This window comes from Ambystoma mexicanum, chromosome 4p, assembly GCF_040938575.1.
Source record: "Ambystoma mexicanum isolate Mex_15411 chromosome 4p, UKY_AmexF1_1, whole genome shotgun sequence".
Taxonomy (NCBI): Eukaryota; Metazoa; Chordata; class Amphibia; order Caudata; family Ambystomatidae; genus Ambystoma; species Ambystoma mexicanum.
The window spans coordinates 804,035,992-804,055,048 of NC_090927.1; the positions used below are offsets into that span (position 1 = coordinate 804,035,992).

At 42.2% G+C, this 19,057-nt stretch overlaps 2 long non-coding RNA genes across 3 annotated transcripts in view; one reads left to right on the forward strand and one right to left on the reverse strand.

Moving 5' to 3' along the window:
• The window catches only part of LOC138452626 (uncharacterized), a 32,167-nt gene extending 21,249 nt beyond the window's left edge, over positions 1 to 10,918 (reverse strand). Inside the window, exons 1-2 of the long non-coding RNA XR_011260270.1 lie at positions 10,798 to 10,918; positions 4,467 to 4,582 (exon numbers count right to left, since the gene is read on the reverse strand). This is a non-coding gene — a long non-coding RNA (uncharacterized lncRNA). The remainder of the gene's footprint in view (positions 1 to 4,466; positions 4,583 to 10,797) is intronic.
• Positions 10,919 to 15,105: 4,187 nt separating this feature from the next.
• On the forward strand, positions 15,106 to 15,874 carry LOC138452627 (uncharacterized). 2 transcript variants are annotated; one of them, XR_011260272.1, is made up of 3 exons: positions 15,106 to 15,196; positions 15,286 to 15,363; positions 15,605 to 15,874. It is a non-coding gene; the product is annotated as an uncharacterized lncRNA (long non-coding RNA). The 2 variants fall into 2 exon arrangements; XR_011260271.1 differs by having other exon boundaries at positions 15,608 to 15,874.
• The last annotated feature ends 3,183 nt before the right edge of the window (positions 15,875 to 19,057 follow it).

Consider the following 19,057-nt stretch of genomic DNA (forward strand, 5'->3'; position numbering starts at 1 on the left):
GAGAACTTGTAGGTTACCCCGCACTCTTTCCACATGGTTTTCATGTACCTAGACACGAAGTTGGATCCTCTGTCAGAGACAACCTCCTTAGGGAATCCAACATGGGAGAAAATTCCCAGGAGAGCCCTGGCAACCACCTTGGCAGTAATAGTTTGAAGGGGTATAGCCTCAGGGTACCTGGTGGCATGATCGACCAAGACCAGGATGAACCGATGTCCATCTGAAGTGGGAGGGTCAAGGTGACCGACAATGTCGATGCCCACCCTCTCAAATGGTGTGCCAACCACTGGCAATGGCTGCAGTGGGGCAATGACACTGCCTCCAGTCTTGCCAGACAACTGACCAGTTGGGCAGGTCCTGCAGTGGGACTCCACTTCCACTCCCACCCAATGCCAGTAGAAAGGGGCAGAGAGCCTCTGCTTATTCTTCTTGGTACCAAGATGACCAGCTAAGGGCATCTCATGCACCAACTGCAGTAGGATGGGCCTGTAAACCTCGGGTACCACCAACCAGGTTCAGGCTTAGTGGGCTCACTAACAAGGAGCGCACCCTTCCAATAGATCCGGAATGTCCTAGACACTTCTCCTTGTGCCTGGGACAGGGCCTGTTTCCTCATACCTGAGAGAGAGTGGCACTCTCTCTGTCCCTTACAGAAGTCCACGCGGGAGGTTCCCTTTTCAGCTAACAAGCATTGAAGGTCAGGATGATCCTCCTGTTTGAGAACCTCTCCCACAGGAGAGTCTTCTGGCTCTTCTCCCACAGGAGTTGAGATGGGGTTTACCACTGGATCCAGCCCGTCCGGAGCATGGATCCCAATGGGTGCTGTCGGAACAGCAGGAAGAGCAGGGTCTCCCTCCACAGAGGTGGCCTTCTTACTCTTCCGTTTACTTCATGCCTTGGGTTTCCCCGTCGGCGAGGGTACCGGGCTCGCAGCCGGTCCCTGTCTGACCTGCGATGGTGTGACTGCCACAGCAGCCATGGGTAGACCATCTGTGATCATCCCCAACTCGACCAAATCGTTTCCCAACAAAATGTTTGCAGGCACGTTGTCATGAAACAGGACCGGAAGCTTTGGTGTCTTGTCTCCAATCGTAATGTTGACTAAGGCTACAGGCGTTAATTTGGGAGGCCCACCAGCTAACCTGGTGGTTCTCAGAGGAGCACCTACATAGTCCTCTGGCTTGAGCAGGGTCCTGTCCAAAACTGTCATGCTTGCCCCAGTGTCTCTCAAACCAGTAGAAAGTTGGCCATTCAAGAGGACACTCCTCAAAAACCTACGGGTGTTCTGTGGGATAGTCGCCAGTACTTCTGCGTACTGGTCCCAGGCCCCAAGGGACACTAAGGAAATCTCTACAGGAGCACCAAATGTGATTCCTGAAGAGGAGGGGAGGACAGTGGCATCCACCTCAGACATGGGGAAAGGGTAGCTCAGGCTGACAGCCTGTACTCCAAGTGTCTTACCTTTACACTTGGAGTCACCCCTTCTGTGATCCAGAGCCCCACAATCCCAACAAGTGCGGGGAGTGCGGGGTACGGTACTGGAACCACTGGGAGCCTGCTTTGCAGCAGGTGGACCACTACTCTTATTCCCACCCACAGATGACTTATCCCCACTAGATTTTTGGGTCTTAGGAGAGGAAGGTTTTGGTTTACCTGACTGTGACTGCTTTTGGGACTCCTCAGCTTTCTGAGAGGTCCCCTTTTCTTTGTCCTTGTCCTTCCCACTGGAGTCCTTAGGGGACACCCGGTGGGAGACCCACAAGGTGAGACAATTCAACAAATGTTTCACTTTGTAACCATCAATCCACCCCATCATGTTCATGTGCGCAGCACTCACCCAGTCAACCCAAGACACATTCTCTCTTTTCTCAAAATCCCTGAATCTTTTAAGGTATTGGGTTGGTGTCTTGCCAAACTTGGCAATTAAAGCAGACTTCATGCACTCATACTGACCACTTTCTTCCACACTCAGTTTCAGAATACAGTCATATCCAGTCTGAGGCACTCTGCTTAACAAACACTTAGCCCAATCTCTCTTATCAACATCATAAATTGCACAAGCCATCTCAAACGCTTCAATCCATTGGCGGATATCAGAACCCTCCGCATACACACCAACCAAATCTTTCATGAACTTGGTTGCTGGGGACCTGACACTCTCAACTGGTTTAGCTGAAGTCTCCACTCGAGCTTTCGCTAACTGGATTCGCTGACATTCAATGTCCTTGTCATTGAGTTTAAGATCCCTATTCTTGAGTTGCACTTGCTGTGCCATCTCCTCTTTCTTAAGCTAAGCATCTATTTCCAACTTGCGATATTCAAAGCCCAATTTAATCCTTAATAACTCAAGCTCCAATGAATTGCTGGGGTTTCGAACAGAGGCAGCAGGAATGGAGGCATTCCCAGAATCAGATTCGGCGACAACCCTCGCGGTAGAGTCCTCACTGGTTGCACCCCCCCCTTCAAGAGTTTCACAATCAGTCTGGCAGTCCACCAGGGCAGCTATCAGCTCAGCCCTAGATTTATCCCCAAAGTCTAACTCCCTGGCTTCACAAGCACTCTGGAGAGCCTCTAAGCTCATCCGAGTCAATTTACCATTCGCGATAGAGGAGAGGCACAGAGGACCACAGCCAAGATTCTCTATTATTGGTAACGTAGTCGAGCAATCAAGGCCTAGCTAATCAGGAGGTGATGCAGGCTGGTTCTTAAGTACAGTGTAGTCCCTAATCACCCACAAATGAATGTCCACACACTATCGGTTAGAACACAGTCTTTATATAATTAATATTCAAGGTTATGTACACTATCACAATAACTCACTTTGTGCTCAGAAAATCAACAATGGTAAATATATACAGTTCTACAGTGGTACCACAAATATTATCAGATCTCATTAAAGTGCATCAACTATACTGTCAAAATGTCACACAGATCAATAAAGAGGAAACCAGCAGTAGAGAGAGGAAGGAAAGCAAGATGGTTGAGCAATTGTCAGAATACTGGTCACTACTGTTAAACACAGCTCTGTGTGGAGATCCCCCCCACCTGGGCAACCTGTAGAATAAAGATACAAGCCCAGTCCATATATTGCTCACACTAGACTTCCCAATAGTTCTGCAACCCCAAAGTACCTGGCGTTGTAGCGTTCCTCGGCGGGGAATCGACGGCCCTTCTTGAGTACTCTCCCTTTAAGGCAGGAGTCACGGGTCGTTGAATGTCCGACGGAGAACAGGATGATCTATGACGGTGAAGTGGCAGCTTCGTTCCTAGCGGTGTTCGTTGACGGGGAAGCATAACCGTCCTGCAAGGAAGAGGCGTGCGGGGCACCTCGGTGTCGATAGTTCTGGACCGCAAAGAGTTTGAAGAACTGTGGCCCAGCGAGGGCGTCGAGTCGTTGGCGTCTCTGTGGTGTTTGGGTGGCGGGAAACCCACCGGTGGATGCTCCACGGCGCGTCGACGGTCAGGCCTTCTCCAGCAGGATACAGCGGCGACGATGCGGACGAGAGCGTCCTTTGGTTCTAAAGTTCTTAGGCAAACGGGAGCACGGTGGCTCTGGTCGGCGACAGTGGCGGACAACAGTCCGGGTGCTTCTCTTTGTGATTCTGCGGCAGTCCCTGTCTCGGGTCGGCAGCCTGTCGAAGGTTTGTCTACCAGGGAGCTTTGGCAAAGATCTGCTGGTACACAATGGGCCCTCGTAGCTCGGGAAGAGGGCGCCTTACCAGGTCCTCTCTGGGTCAGTCCTTGGAGGCACAGCAGCTTTCAGATTGTGAAGGAGAGCAACAGCAATTCTTCTCGTCCAGCAGGGCTTCAAGGTCAAGCTTCAGTTACTCCAGTTACTCGTTGTCAGGTTCCATAGTAAATAGGTGGAAATTAAAGAATTATTATCCTTATGTTCTTTGTTTATTTCATTGTTAGGTTTAAAAACTAAATATAGTCCTTTCACTGTTAAAATGGTTGGGCCTTAACTTCCATATTCAGAGTACTGCAGATACCCCAAGCCAAGATGGAGGGCAGAGGCAGGAGTTCTGATTGGTTGGCAGGTTGACAATGGTGTGACTCCCATCATTCTAAACTGCCTTTCATTAGTTTAGTTTCCTGAGCTGGTCATGTTTCTGTTTATCTCCTATGTTTTGTGCCTTGGAAAACTCATAAGAAAATATCTTCAAGACTAAAAGAAAAAGAAACAACTCATTCAAGTTACATCTACTCTAAAGAAATTAATTTTCCCTGTGGAAGAAAACGCTGTGAGGTCTTCTAAAGCAAAAAATAAGCTAAGTACTTTTTATGTAATTAATCTAATTGAACTGCCAAAGTTAGCCTTATCTTCTGTTATTTTCTCCTCTAAAGTGCAAGGATTAAAGCTTCGTCTTTTTTTTAACATTGACATTGGAAATCCAGGGGAGCTCTAGTCAAAAGTTGAATGCGTGCGCGCGCACAAGAAACTGTTTATTAAACACTGCACTTACCTTGTCAGAGTCTTCGTGTTCGGGTTCCTGTTTGAAATCGGCAGCTTCTGCGTCACGTTTCAATTTCTTCTGAGGAAAAGGAAGTCCCCGCGCTGATTGATTGTTCCTGGCTTCAGCTGAGAAGAAAAGCAGAGACATTACTGTCGCATTCCGGATGACGAAAAAAGGTGAACTCATTCTTGTTTAAAGAAAACAAGGTAAGCCTGCATGTTTAATTCATTAAAAGACGTCGTGTTGTGAAGCCAGTGTTTTTACATGGCAAACTCATTCATCAGAGATTAAGTCATGAAAACATGATATTTAAAGGCTATTAAAGTTAATGACTGCACAGGCAACCTTGTTTTTTAAAAGCAGCACAAAGAAGGATACTTATTTTTGAGCCAAGGTATTTTTAACAAAGAGGAAAATATATAAGACTTGTGTACCATATTATATGAGGAATCTTCCAAATGCATCTGATTACATGCAAAGACGTTTTTTGAGGAATAACTTTACTTTAAAACTGCACTCAACATTAAATGGTATTTCCTTTGGTTGTTGAACTATTTCCATAAAGAGAGGAAAATGAAATGGAATGAACTGATTAAGGAAATAGTATCATTTTAAGGAAAACAAAAGATTATTTCTGTGTTTTCAACTATTTTTTCAAGTGTGCTTGATTCAAATTACTCATCTTCTCGAGACATTCTGGAGTTTGTGTTCACAGTTTTATTGACATTGTTTGGAAACACATTTTCTTTTCTTCAAGTTCATTTATTTCCACAAAGAACCTCCATCAGTTTAGTCACTTGTAATGACATTCAGTTCATTGGTTTTCAGCAGCACAGTTATGAAACATGACCACCAAAGTTTGCTTTTAGGGTAAAAGAGTTGGAGTTATTTCAAAACTAAAAAAAATATATAGAAATAATTATCATCCTCTGGGCTCTTTGCAGAGGGTATTCAGGTAGGATTGTTGATATTCATAAAATAATAGTTGTTTAGTTTTGTAATATTATTTAATGCTTAACAATTTTCATTCATGCAGAGACCGGATGAAGATAGAAGATCCAGTGTCTGATTTGTTATTTTATCCACTTTTCCCCCTTCTCCCCAGGGGTGTCTAGTACTCAGCTGTTCAGTTTAGTTGTGAGCTAGACATCTTAGTGGGATCGTGGGACTCAGCAGCTCCTGCGTTGGATGTGGATATTACCAGCCTGACAGAATGAAAGGCCCAAGTAGTTAACTTCGCCTGAGCTGCTGAGACCACTTCCCAGAATAATTATGGAAGCCTTGGGGGATATGATTAAGGAGTTGAGGGAAGAATTAAGGGTTTCTATAAATGAGAATGTCCTTTTAAATAAAAAGATTGAGGAGTTAAATATTAAGGTTACACATATTCAGGAAATGTCAGAAGAAAGGTTGGTAGGTAGGAGAGAAGAACAGATTTTGGAACCTCCAGTTCTGGAAAGGGAAGGTTCTAGACAGAGAGGAGATTCTGGTTTAGGAGCAATTGGAGGTTTAAAGTCTTTAATTTTACCGGTGCCTCTGGCACCACCTGAACGTTTTTCTGGTGAGGCTAAAAGATTTCAAACATTTTTCACTCAATGTGAATTACATTTTTTAAGTAGGCCGGAAGTGTTTTCTTCTGATATGTCAAAGATAACATTTATGATATCTTATCTTTCAGGGGAGGCTGCTAGTTGGGCAGGAGTGTTGGTTAAACAAAAAGATTTAGCTTTGTATGATTTTAAGTTATTTAAGGAGGAGTTCAGTAAGTTATTTGATGAACGTCAGGAATCCTTACAAGTTGATGGTGAGCTGCTTGAGTTAAAACAGGGGAATCGAGAGTTAGTCAGTTATATTACCCAATTTAAGACTCTAGTTGTTGAAAGTAACTGGCCAGAAGAGAAGAGAGCATCCCTTTTTTACAGAGGTTTAAGGGATGAATTGAAAGACGCCTTGTCTGGGGTGGTAAATAGACCAACTTCTTGTGACGCCTTGATGGATTTAGTTGTACAGTTAGATTTTCGCCTCTATGAAAGAAGATTGGAGCGTAGGAGGGAAGACAATAAACAAGAGAATAAATCTAATCCTAGATTTGATAGACCTAGGCAGGAGTTTGTAAATAGAGATTTTAGGTCAAAAAATTCAGAAAGTTCAGGAAGAATTAGAGGACCTCTTTCTAAGGAGGAAAGAGATAGGCGAAGAAATAATAATCTCTGTCTTTATTGCGGAAGGAGTGGACATTTTCTTGGGAACTGCCCTTACACTCCAAAGAAAGTACAAAATCCTGACTGCAAGAATCATCAAGTAGCCAATACTCTTCAGGCGGTAGTTCCTCACATAACAATTAATGTATCCTTGATTTTTGAAAAGAAATTGGTGGGTAGTGGTCCTGTGATTATTGATTCAGGAGCAACTGGGAATTTTATGGATTGGGGAGTAGCAAAGAGTTTAGGTATTCCCTTAGTGAAGAAAGTTTTATCTGAGCAGGTTAGTTCAGTGGATGGATCAGAATTAACTTCAGGACCAATCACACATGAAACTTCTCCCTTGCTAATGATTATGGCAGGGAACCATGGAGAGGAGTTGATTTTTGAGATTATCGATGCTCCACAATTGAAGATTATTTTAGGCATGCCCTGGCTTACACATCATAATCCTTTGATTGATTGGGGCAGAAGGGTGATTGAATTAAATTCCAATTTTTGTAAGGAACATTGTTTTGAAGGTAAATCCCTTGAAGATACTCAGATTGATGATGTTAAGGGTGCAAGGTTCTTAGGAGAGGTTGGAGCTCTTTTTCACTCTCATACTATTGGAGCTGTTATGGGAGAGTTACCTGACTGCTACAAAGAATTCAGTGATGTCTTTGATGAGGTAGTGGCAGGTGGTCTTCCTCCTCATAGACCATTTGATTGTAAGATAGAACTTGAACCAGGAGCCACTTTACCTTGTAGCAGGGTTTATGCACTTACTGAAAAGGAAAACGATTACCTTAAGGAGTATTTAACTGAAAATTTAGCAAAGGGTTTCATTAGACATTCCAAGTCCCCGGTGGCATCTCCTTTATTTTTTGTGCCTAAAAAAGAGGGAACATTGAGGACTTGTATTGATTATAGAGCTCTAAATAAGGTAACCATCAAAAACAGATATCCACTTCCTTTAATTTCAGTTATGTTAGATCAGATAAAAGGAGCTGAAATATTTTCTAAATTGGACTTGAGAGGTGCATATCATCTTAAAGAGTAAAAGAGGGAGATGAATGGAAGACAGCTTTCAAGACTAAGTATGGATTATTTGAATATTTAGTGATGCCTTTCGGATTATGTAATGCCCCAGCTTCATTTCAGTTTTTTATTAATGAAGTTCTACGTGCGTTTATGGACATTTTTGTTGTAGTCTACATCGATGATATTTTGATTTATTCACAAGATTTGAAACAACATCTAAGTCATGTAAAATTGGTCCTACAAAAATTGAGAGAAAACCATTTATTTGCAAAATTGGAAAAAAGCCAATTTCATACTTCTTCAGTTGAATTCCTTGGTTTTGTGATTACTCCTGGTGGGTTGGAGATGGATTTAAAGAAGATTAAGGCTGTCAAAGACTGGCCATCTCCGACTAAGGTTAAGGAGGTGCAGAGTTTTTTGGGTTTTGCCAATTTTTATAGGAGATTTATCGAAGGATTCTCTCAAATCATTACTCCTATTACTAAACTTCTTAAGAAAGGAGTAAAATTCATTTGGAGTGAAGAAGCTGAAGAGGCTTTTCAGGTTTTGAAAGATCATTTAATTACAGGACCAGTGCTTTTACATCCTGATCCTTCTAAGCCTTTTTTTGTTGAGGCAGACACCTCCAATCTGGCTATGGGAGCGGTTTTATCTCAAAGGCATGAAAACACTGGACAATTGCATCCAGTTGCTTATTTTTCCAAAAAGTTTTCTTCACCTGAAATCAATTATACCATCATGGATCGTGAGCTTTTAGCGATCAAGGCAGCCTTTGAGGAATGGCGCCATTATTTAAATGGAGCTAGACACACTGTGACAGTTTTGACTGATCACCAAAATCTTTTATTTTTAAAATCAGCTAAAACTTTAACACCCAGACAATTAAGATGGTCATTATTCTTTTCGAGTTATGATTTTGTAATTACATTTAAACCTGGAAGTCAAAATGGAAAGGCAGATGCTTTGTCTCGTCAGTTTCCTGGTAGTGAACAATTGAAAGAGATTGATCAACAACCTGTGATTTCCTCTGAACATTTTATTGTGGCGGGAGATTTTGATGAAGGAAGTTTTTCTAATGAAATTCAAGACTGTATGACTTCTGAACAAATGGATGAATGGGTGAGACAGGACCCAGTGAGAAAAATTAAAAATGGTTTACCATATTTCAACACTAGATTATATCTTCCTTCAGAGAAGCTCCGTGAAAAAATTTTGATTGATTGTCATGAATCAAAACTCTCAGGTCATCCAGGGTTTAGAAAAACATTAGAGTTGGTCAGGAGGGAATTTTGGTGGGATACAATGAGAAGTGACATTTTAAACTTTGTTAAGACTTGTGAGACTTGTATTAGAGCCAAGTCACATGTGGGTAAACCAATGGGTTTATTAGAACCTCTTTCAATTCCGCCGCATCCGTGGCATACTATTTCTATGGATTTTATAGTTGATCTCCCTAAGGATCAAGGTTGTTCTACAATTTTAGTTGTTGTTGATTTACTTACTAAGGAAAGTCATTTTATTCCAATTAAAGGGGAAGTTACTGCAGAAAGTTTGGCACAGCATTTTTCTCAAGGCATTGTTCGGCTGCATGGTTTACCTAGTCAGGTGATTTCCGATAGAGTTCTCAGTTTATTTCAAAATTTTGGAGGGCCTTTTGTAGAAGTCTTGTTGTGGAAGTTAAATTAACATCTGGATATCATCCCGAGACTAATGGTCAAGTGGAACGTGTTAATCAAGAGTTGGAAAAGTACTTAAGATGTAACTTGTAAGCAGGAGACAGTTGGGTAGATCTAATTTGGATAGCAGAATTTGCATATAATAATTCTATGAAGGATTCTACTTCTCTGTCACCTTTTTTCTGTAGTCGTGGTTTCCATCCTCGTTTCCTTAGAGAACAGATAGAGAAAGACATTGGTAGTCCAGCAGTTGAGATTAGATTACAGTCTATGAAAGAAAATTTGGTACGAGCAGTTAAGGCACTTCAATTGAGTAAGGCTAGTTATAAGAGATTTGCTGATGTTAAACGCAAGCCTGGGCCAGAATTTTGTGTTGGGAATAAAGTCTGGTTGTCTACCAAGAATTTGAAAATCAAGGGTCGAACTAAATTTAGTCCAAAATTTATAGGTCCTTTTGAGATTGAGACTGTGATAAATCCAGTTGCAGTTAGATTGAAACTTCCCGAAAATTTAAAAGTACATCCAACATTTCACATTAGTCAGTTAAAACCATTTGTTGATGGAACTAGATTAGGAGTTCCTCCTAGTCAAGTTTTAGTGGAGAATCAATCTGAAGAATTTGAGGTCAGAGCAATTTTGGACTCTAGAAGAAGTCGTGGAAAACTTCAGTATTTAATAGACTGGAAAGGTTTTGGGCCTGAGGAACGCTCTTGGGAATTTGCTAGTGATGTCCATGCTCCAATTTTTGTCGCCAAATTTCATAGGAAGTATCCTTTCAAGCCTGGTCCGGGAGGGAGGGCTTGGAGAGGGGGGGCTGTCAGGTTCCATAGTAAATAGGTGGTAATTAAATAATTATTATCCTTATGTTCTTTGTTTATTTCATTGTTAGGTTTAAAAACTAAATATAGTCCTTTCACTGTTAAAATGGTTGGGCCTTAACTTCCATATTCAGAGTACTGCAGATACCCCAAGCCAAGATGGAGGGCAGAGGCAGGAGTTCTGATTGGGTGGCAGGTTGACAATGGTGTGACTCCCAACATTCTAAACTGCCTTTCATTAGTTTAGTTTCCTGAGCTGGTCATGTTTCTGTTTATCTCCTATGTTTTGGGCCTTGGAAAACTCATAAGAAAATATCTTCAAGACTAAAAGAAAAAGAAACAACTCATTCAAGTTACATCTACTCTAAAGAAATTAATTTTCCCTGTGGAAGAAAACGCTGTGAGGTCTTCTAAAGCAAAAAATAAGCTAAGTACTTTTTATGTAATTAATCTAATTGAACTGCCAAAGTTAGCCTTATCTTCTGTTATTTTCTCCTCTAAAGTGCAAGGATTAAAGCTTTGTCTTTTTTTTAACATTGACATTGGAAAACCAGGGGAGCTCTAGTCAAAAGTTGATTGCGTGCGCGCGCACAAGAAACTGTTTATTAAACACTGCACTTACCTTGTCAGAGTCTTCGTGTTCGGGTTCCTGTTTGAAATCGGCAGCTTCTGCGTCACGTTTCATTTTCTTCTGAGGAAAAGGAAGTCCCCGCGATGATTGATTGTTCCTGGCTTCAGCTGAGAAGAAAAGCAGAGACATTACTGTCGCATTCCGGATGACGAAAAAAGGTGAACTCATTCTAGTTTAAAGAAAACAAGGTAAGCCTGCATGTTTAATTCATTAAAAGACGTCGTGTTGTGAAGCCAGTGTTTTTACATGGCAAACTCATTCATCAGAGATTAAGTCATGAAAACATGATATTTAAAGGCTATTAAAGTTAATGACTGCACAGGCAACCTTGTTTTTTAAAAGCAGCACAAAGAAGGATATTTATTTTTGAGCCAAGGTATTTTTAACAAAGAGGAAAATATATAAGACTTGTGTACCATATTATATGAGGAATCTTCCAAATGCATCTCATTACATGCAAAGACGTTTTTTTGAGGAATAACTTTACTTTAAAACTGCACTCAACATTAAATGGTATTTGCTTTGGTTGTTGAACTATTTCCATAAAGAGAGGAAAATGAAATGGAATGAACTGATTAAGGAAATAGTATCATTTTAAGGAAAACAAAAGATTATTTCTGTGTTTTCAACTATTTTTTCAAGTGTGCTTCATTCAAAAGACTCATCTTCTTGAGACATTCTGGAGTTTGTGTTCACAGTTTTATTGACATTGTTTGGAAACACATTTTCTTTTCTTCAAGTTCATTTATTTCCACAAGGAACCTCCATCAGTTTAGTCACTTGTAATGACATTCAGTTCATTGGTTTTCAGCAGCACAGTTATGAAACATGACCACCAAAGTTTGCTTTTAGGGTAAAAGAGTTGGAGTTATTTCAAAACTAAAAAAAATATATAGAAATAATTATCATCCTCTGGGCTCTTTGCAGAGGGTATTCAGGTAGGATTGTTGATATTCATAAAATAATAGTTGTTTAGTTTTGTAATATTATTTAATGCTTAACAATTTTCATTCATGCAGAGACCGGATGAAGATAGAAGATCCAGTGTCTGATTTGTTATTTTATCCACTTTTCCCCCTTCCCTCCAGGGGTGTCTAGTACTCAGCTGTTCAGTTTAGTTGTGAGCTAGACATCTTAGTGGGATCGTGGGACTCAGCAGCTCCTGCGTTGGATGTGGATATTACCAGCCTGACACTCGTCGTAGTGGACTTCAGCTTCTGAACACAAATTCTAGCAGCGAGAGGCCCCCAGATATACTAGTTGATCTCCCATTCATTCTGCTGGGTCACACTCAGGCAACCAATCGGTCAGAAGGGCATTCATGCAGGCAGGCAGCCAATCAGGTGCATAGTGCATTCAGGCCATTCACTCCTCTCCAGACAATCACAACAAGTTATGTGTATTGGGACAAGTACCCAGCCATTCAACACTCCACACTGCATTCATACCAGTTTCGGGCAGGGCTGTCTCAGTCATTGTGTCAACAACCAGATACTAGACACCCACAACACAGAATGCGTAATCGTCACACACTCCATTCACCCAGGTCCCGCCCACAGGGTGTACCCACAATATACAGTCACTGGGAAGGCTCCAGCCAGTCTGGCCTGGACTTCACAACAACACCTATATATGGAACTTCCCCCCAACAGCCAGTCAGGGCTTCCCAGGACTTTGGGAAAAGAAGGTAACAGGCAATAGAAAGCAAGAGGCCACGAGGGCCATCTTGTTTCCTATCAGGAATCAACTGATCCCAATGGCAGGGCCTGGGTATCCCAAAATGGAGGATACTCAGAGCACCTGTCAAATTCAGCATGGAGCTGCCACCAGCCCATACCATGCTCTGTGGGGCACACACAGGTGTCCAAAAACATACACTAGGGGCAGAGGGTTGTACCCCCACCCATGGGTGCCATAAGGGTATCCCATGGGTCTGTACACCAAACCAAAAGAGAGCTGCACCGCCAGGATTCCCACATGAACTCCTGCGCGGAAAACACTGCAGAACACATGATAAAAAGCAGTAAAGGACAAGGATACAGAGGCCCTGTCCCTCCGAGGCATTTCCAGCATCACAGGATAAAAGGCTGAGTTGACTTTGCCGGGATTCGAACCTGCGACCTGCAGATCATGCTCAGATCGCTGCATGAGCGCTGAACCCACTGAGCTATTTTACCGGCTTATGCAACCAGTCTAGCCATTTCTTACTGAGGCATGACATTTTGTATTGAGCATCTTTGATAAAGTAGCTTGACTGGCATTTTAGTACAGCCAGTTTGGAGATGTTTTCATACTTTGGCATGCATTTTTAATGGTAAAGCCAACTGCAGTATGTAGGGTATAATGTTGCAGTCAGCATGGAAATGTATGGGCACAGCCAGTGTGAGCATGTTTTATACTGGATCATATTGTGGGAAAAGGCATCATGAAAATGTGTTGGAGAAATTCTCCTGTGCACTGTTGGTGACATGCATCTATTGGATTTTTTTAATGAGATATCCTACAAAGCCCAATAGCAAACGGTTTGGCTTTTTACCCAATTTTTCTTAAAAGTGTGCTCTAAAATGCACCATGTTCACCCATTATTTAAAAAAAAAATCTCAGTGTGAGAGAACCCGCATGTCCCCACCCCGTTCCCCTTTGAGAGGTGTGGGCTTACTCGCTACGCTCAGTCACTCCGCCAGATCAGGGAAAAATATTCACGCCCCCTCCGTTAAAAAACTCACCAGCCACCACTGGTCAAATTCATAAAAGAGTACCATGACAACATAGGCCCATGCAGTTTTATTACCTGCATGAATTCAATTCACTGTATGAAGCTGGGAAAGATAAAGCTGCGGGTTGAACTGCTTGCTATTTGAACCATGAACACTATATTACATACCAACCCCATAGTGGAGATCATAAAGCAGGTTGAGGACATGTGATTATTAGCGAGAGGTTGAATGCAGATTAATTATCAGAATTACATATATGTCAACAAGACTCACGTAATTTGCAAAATGCTTATCTGGGCCTGTTTGTCTTTGCATTCTGGAACTTGTAGTACTAATTCATAATGGTAACAAAAAAAAATACAAATCTCTGAATGCAACGTTTCAATCAGTATTTGGCGAGCATTTTCCAAATTGCATGGGTCATGGCATACATGGATAATGTCATCTCAAATGCTACACGGGGAGACCACGCATGACCATAAAGTAATCAACTGAATTTTTCGATCTAGGTTCTGTGGAATCATTACTAAAAAAATGGGGCTCCCACTGAGCCACAAGGGAATTAGTTTAATCGGAAGGGGTGGGCACTGCTATATTTGATAAAGTTCCTTTTGTTTTGTCTTAGTACATATATATGTATTTGGGGCACACCTTGAAACCCTGGCACAAGGTAAAGTATGACTAATAGAAAAAGGTATTAGAACTAAATATGGCCCTAGGTGTGCTCCCCCCGCTCTCCGTTTGGAGCTGCTCAAATTTAGAATTAGTGTGGTAATATTATTTCATACCCCCCGCTCTCCGTTTGGAGCTGCTCAAATTTAGAATTAGTGTGGTAATATTATTTCATAGTCATCACTCAGTAGATAGGATAGACAGGCTGGACTCATTAAAACCGGGTGGAATTAACGAAGAAACAAACTTTGTATGCTTTCTATAGCATGCAACAAGAAGGAGAATGAAATGCATAAGGTTTTATGAACCTTAATACTGATGTACGAACTGTGTTTTTCTGATTTTTGATTTTTCATTTTCCATTTCAATATCTGATGAATGTAAACTTAAATGATGATTGCACTATATGCTATGTGGTGACATTCCCACTTGGGACTTGTGTCCAAGTGGGACCCAAGGCAGAGACAACGTCTCATGCCATAGCTCACCCCAAACTTATGAATTGTACATTCTAATTAACACTGTAGCTAAACAGTCTTGCTCTGAATTGTCAGTTTGTCTTCAGATTGGTATTTGATTGTTTGTTGATTGTCTTTTACTAATTTTCGGTGGATTATGCACACTGTGAGAAGCATTAGGTCAACATACACGGGGGGAGGAAAACCCCATGTCTAATCCATGGGATCTGGGGAATGCACAGCGATACGCCCAGCAATACTTGCTTTACTGAGATTATCACTTAATTTACTTGTATTTACCCATATTGGCTTCATAATATTATGTACAATGATTACAATGTTTACATACCGTTACCGCAATCACTTTAAAGAGAAGTGGAGCCGAAGGCAACGCTGGCGCGCTGCGAATGTGAAAAAGTGAAAGTACTTTTCGCTTCACGCGCGGGTCGCTAGGTAACAGGAGCCAAACAAAGAAAAACAACGTCTGGCAAGGACGCGGGTTTTCGCAGCGAGGATCGTCGCGCAATGCGTATGGATACACAGGTAAGTGAAGATAAAGGGACTACATAAACATTATTTCTGGGAATACATGGGACACATAAGCATAACTATGGTAATGCGATTCTTCACAGGCTATCTTTTGAGAGCATAGCACTGAGGCAAAGCGGAATGACAAAGACGGAACGCACATTGTGCCACTGTATAAACAGGTACACAACATGAATCATGAGTAACAATACGACATAGACTAGCGCTCTACCATGAAGCTCACTTGCATTTTATCTTTTGTTTTCTTGTGGTGATTTACATCCTGAAATCTGAAATTACTGGATAATCTACGACAATGGTATGTGTTAACATTTATTTGATCATTGAATAACCATGACCTCAATGTCATTGGCACTCTGAAATATGGGTGCATGCATTTTTATGAACAACACCATTAACAAGAAGATATGATATGAATGATTCTGGACTGTTTTTCTCTTGAATATAACACTGGAATGTGGTTATTATTGTTTGTTTTTTGAAATGACAAATGCTGATCATTCTTGTATTCAATTGTATTATTGTTTATTGTAACGGAAAATGATAGTGCCTAGAGCCCTGATGATGGACAATATCCGAAATGCATTGGCATAACACACTGATAGGCGCTATACTAGTAAAGGACGCCCAAGCCTCAGAAATAAAATAGAAGAGAAGATTCTTCATGATTTACCAATGAGTACTGAGTTATGACTATGAAATAATATTACCACACTAATTCTAAATTTGAGCAGCTCCAAACAGAGATCGGGGGAGAGCACACCTAGGGGCAGCTTTAGGTCTGATCCCTTTTTCTATTGCTCTCACTGAGCCAGCCACTAGAATTATTGGTGACATCATTTTTGTATAACTCAATGTAAACCATGCGGGAGAAACACTGAGTGATGGCATATCCGACTTCACTTCTGATTTATCTGGAATTACTACAGCAGGTTTATTTAAGAAGGTTGCTTTGTGGTGTTGTGCCCAGAGAATCTCAATAATACCTGTAGGTGTAGAAGTTCTGAAATAACGGTCGAGATAATTACCCCAGCGCGTGGTACTGAATTTATCGTCCTCGGAAGGATGAAGGACTGAGTTGGCCTTTCTGGGGTGCGAACCTGCATCAGCAGGCTATACACAGCTTGTCAGAACGAGTGCTCAACTCACAATAATTATTGATAATGTGATACAGTTTTATACAAACGTAAACAACTTTACACAATTAGAAAATAAAAAATATAATCGATATACAAGATATATAGGACCATTATAAAATAATAACATCACATCAGATCAATCAAGACAAAACAAATAGAATCAAAACCTTGGTAGAACAAATAGATAAGCATATACATATATATTTTTCATCCAAGAGATGGAAAGAGGAAGCACCCTCATATTTATTTTATTTTATTTATTTTATATGTTTGTAATGCGGCGAAAGCCCGCAGGCATCAGGGCGCAGAGAGACAGATTCATGTTAAGCTGTAATTCGAAGAACAGAAGATAGTAGGGAGCATTATTTAAAGAGATGGGTCTTAAGGTTTTTTCTGAAAGTGAGCAAATTTGGCTCTACTCTCAGCGAGACTGGGAGGTTGTTCCACTGCTGAGCAGCACGAATCGGAAAGGATTTCCCAGCACCAGTCGTTCGGAATGCCTGGGGTATCTGTAACTTGCCTTGTGTTTGGGATCTTAGAGCCCTGTTAGGGGTGTATCGGGTACATTTGGCTCTAAAATGGGATGGAGCCACCCCATATAAGCACATGTGAACCAGGGTCATAGATTTAAAAAGGATTCTATCCTCTACTCTAAGCCAATGAAGGGATCTTCTGGCCTCTGTCACATGGCTTAGTCTATTGAACTTTTTTATGATCCGGACTGCGTCATAATACAGATGTAGCTAATCAACTTCCATACATTTCCCATCTGTTTTCTAAAGAAAAGAGCCTCTATACACCAAGAGGGCCACCCTTGTACTTGTCGTCATATAGGTGGAAGCCTCACACCATACCTGAAAAAGTGCTAGATGCAGTCAGTGGCGTAACACAAAATGTGGGGGCCCCCCTGCGAGCCATGCTGAGGGGGCCCCCCAACTCGGCAACAAATCACGGGTTGCGCCACACTCTGGGCCGGCCTAGACTGTCACGCTTGCACAATACGCATGAACGTGCTGCTGAAGGGGTATGCCGCACACTGCACTAGGAAAAAGATATAAATATGTGTTTTAATGCAATATACAGCACACATTCTGAGATAAATTGGCTATAAAGCCAGAGTGTTTGCAATTGTTTTGTAGGGTAACACAATCCAATACATGCAAGTCACCAACAGTGCACAGGAACATTAATGCTTCCAACTGGCTGCACAATGTAGACCAGTGTAAACACGTAATAACATTATAGTACAGAATGCCAGGCCACATTTAGACATACCTAGACTGTTTTCAGCAAAATGCCAGTCAAAGCAATAACACTCATCAAGAAGAGAGCACACAATAAAGCATGTGTCTCCATGGCCTCGAACAACACTGCCAAACTCTTTAAAATCTGCAAGGAACTGGTCAATCCTGTTGTGGTCTATACCTCTTCTGTTCCCTCCCATGCCCTCTGTACAGCTCTGGCCTCTCATTTCTCTGCTAAATCTCAGGACATCCTGTCCTCTATGTCCTCTTCCTCTCTCGGCCGATTTTGGCCATCTCTTCTCTCCTCCTCCTTTTTCCTCTTTCTCTCTGACAACACCTGACGAGGTTTCTAGACAAGTCCGATCTATGAAAGTGTCGTCCAAACAGGTGCTCCGCTGCTCCTCCAGAACCATCAAAGCCTATATTGACACCCTCGCTCCAGCCTTGGCCGATTTCTGTAATCACTCTTTCGCCACTGCAATGTTCCCCTCTCCCTTTGAGCACTCCCTTGTGCACCCACTCCTCAAGAAGCAGTCTGCTGATCCTACCTGCTGGAAAACTATCGCTCAATCTCCACCTTTCCTGAGCAAACTCTTGGAAAAGCTTGCCATCTCCCAGCTTACTCTCCACACTGAATCTGTTGGTTGTCTCCATGACCATCAGTCTGGCTTCAGAGCTGCCAGAGGCATGGAAACTGCTCTCCTAAACACCTGTGCTGCTCTCTAACCTTGATTCCAGCATTCCTTCTATTCTCATCCTTCATCTTTCCTCTGCTTTCGACAGGGTCTACATCGCCATCCTGATCAATCGACTCTGTGAGAACCTGGGCATCACAGATCAGACCCTAGAGTGACTGACCTACTTCCACTTGGACCGCCACTCCGCTCCCAGGTCGATCGTGGTCCCATTCTCTCCGCCACCTCTCTCTACCTGTGGCATTCCCCAGGGCTCTATCCTCTCACGCTGGTTTTTCAACCTCTACTTGGCCACTTTGGCCTCCCTGATCTCTACCTTATCCTCTAACTTTCAGTGTTGTGCGGTTGACACAGCTTTCCTTCAGGCTCCCCTCATCCTCCTCTCCTCTCTTGCTCATTCCTGACTGTCTATACACGATTCAGGATTGGTGCGCCTCCAACAATCTCTGCCTTAATGCCAGTAAGACAGAGATCCTTCTCATTGGGACCCTTGCCACTGTGTTTCCTCTCTCACTATAGCAGACCACCTTGGGCCCTCTTCCTTTGCCTTCCTGCGAGGCAAAAAACCTTGGTGTCATCTTCAACGCCACACTCTCTTTCTCTCCTAACATCTCGGACATCACCAAGAAGTCTCACTACCAGCTGCTCCTCCTCAAAGGGACTCTTCCCTTTCTCACTCTCCACCAGAAGCTCACTGTCTCTAAGCTGGACTACTGCAACAGCCACTTTCTCAATCTGTCTTCCTCTAGTCTCCTTCATCTGCAAATAATCCAGAAC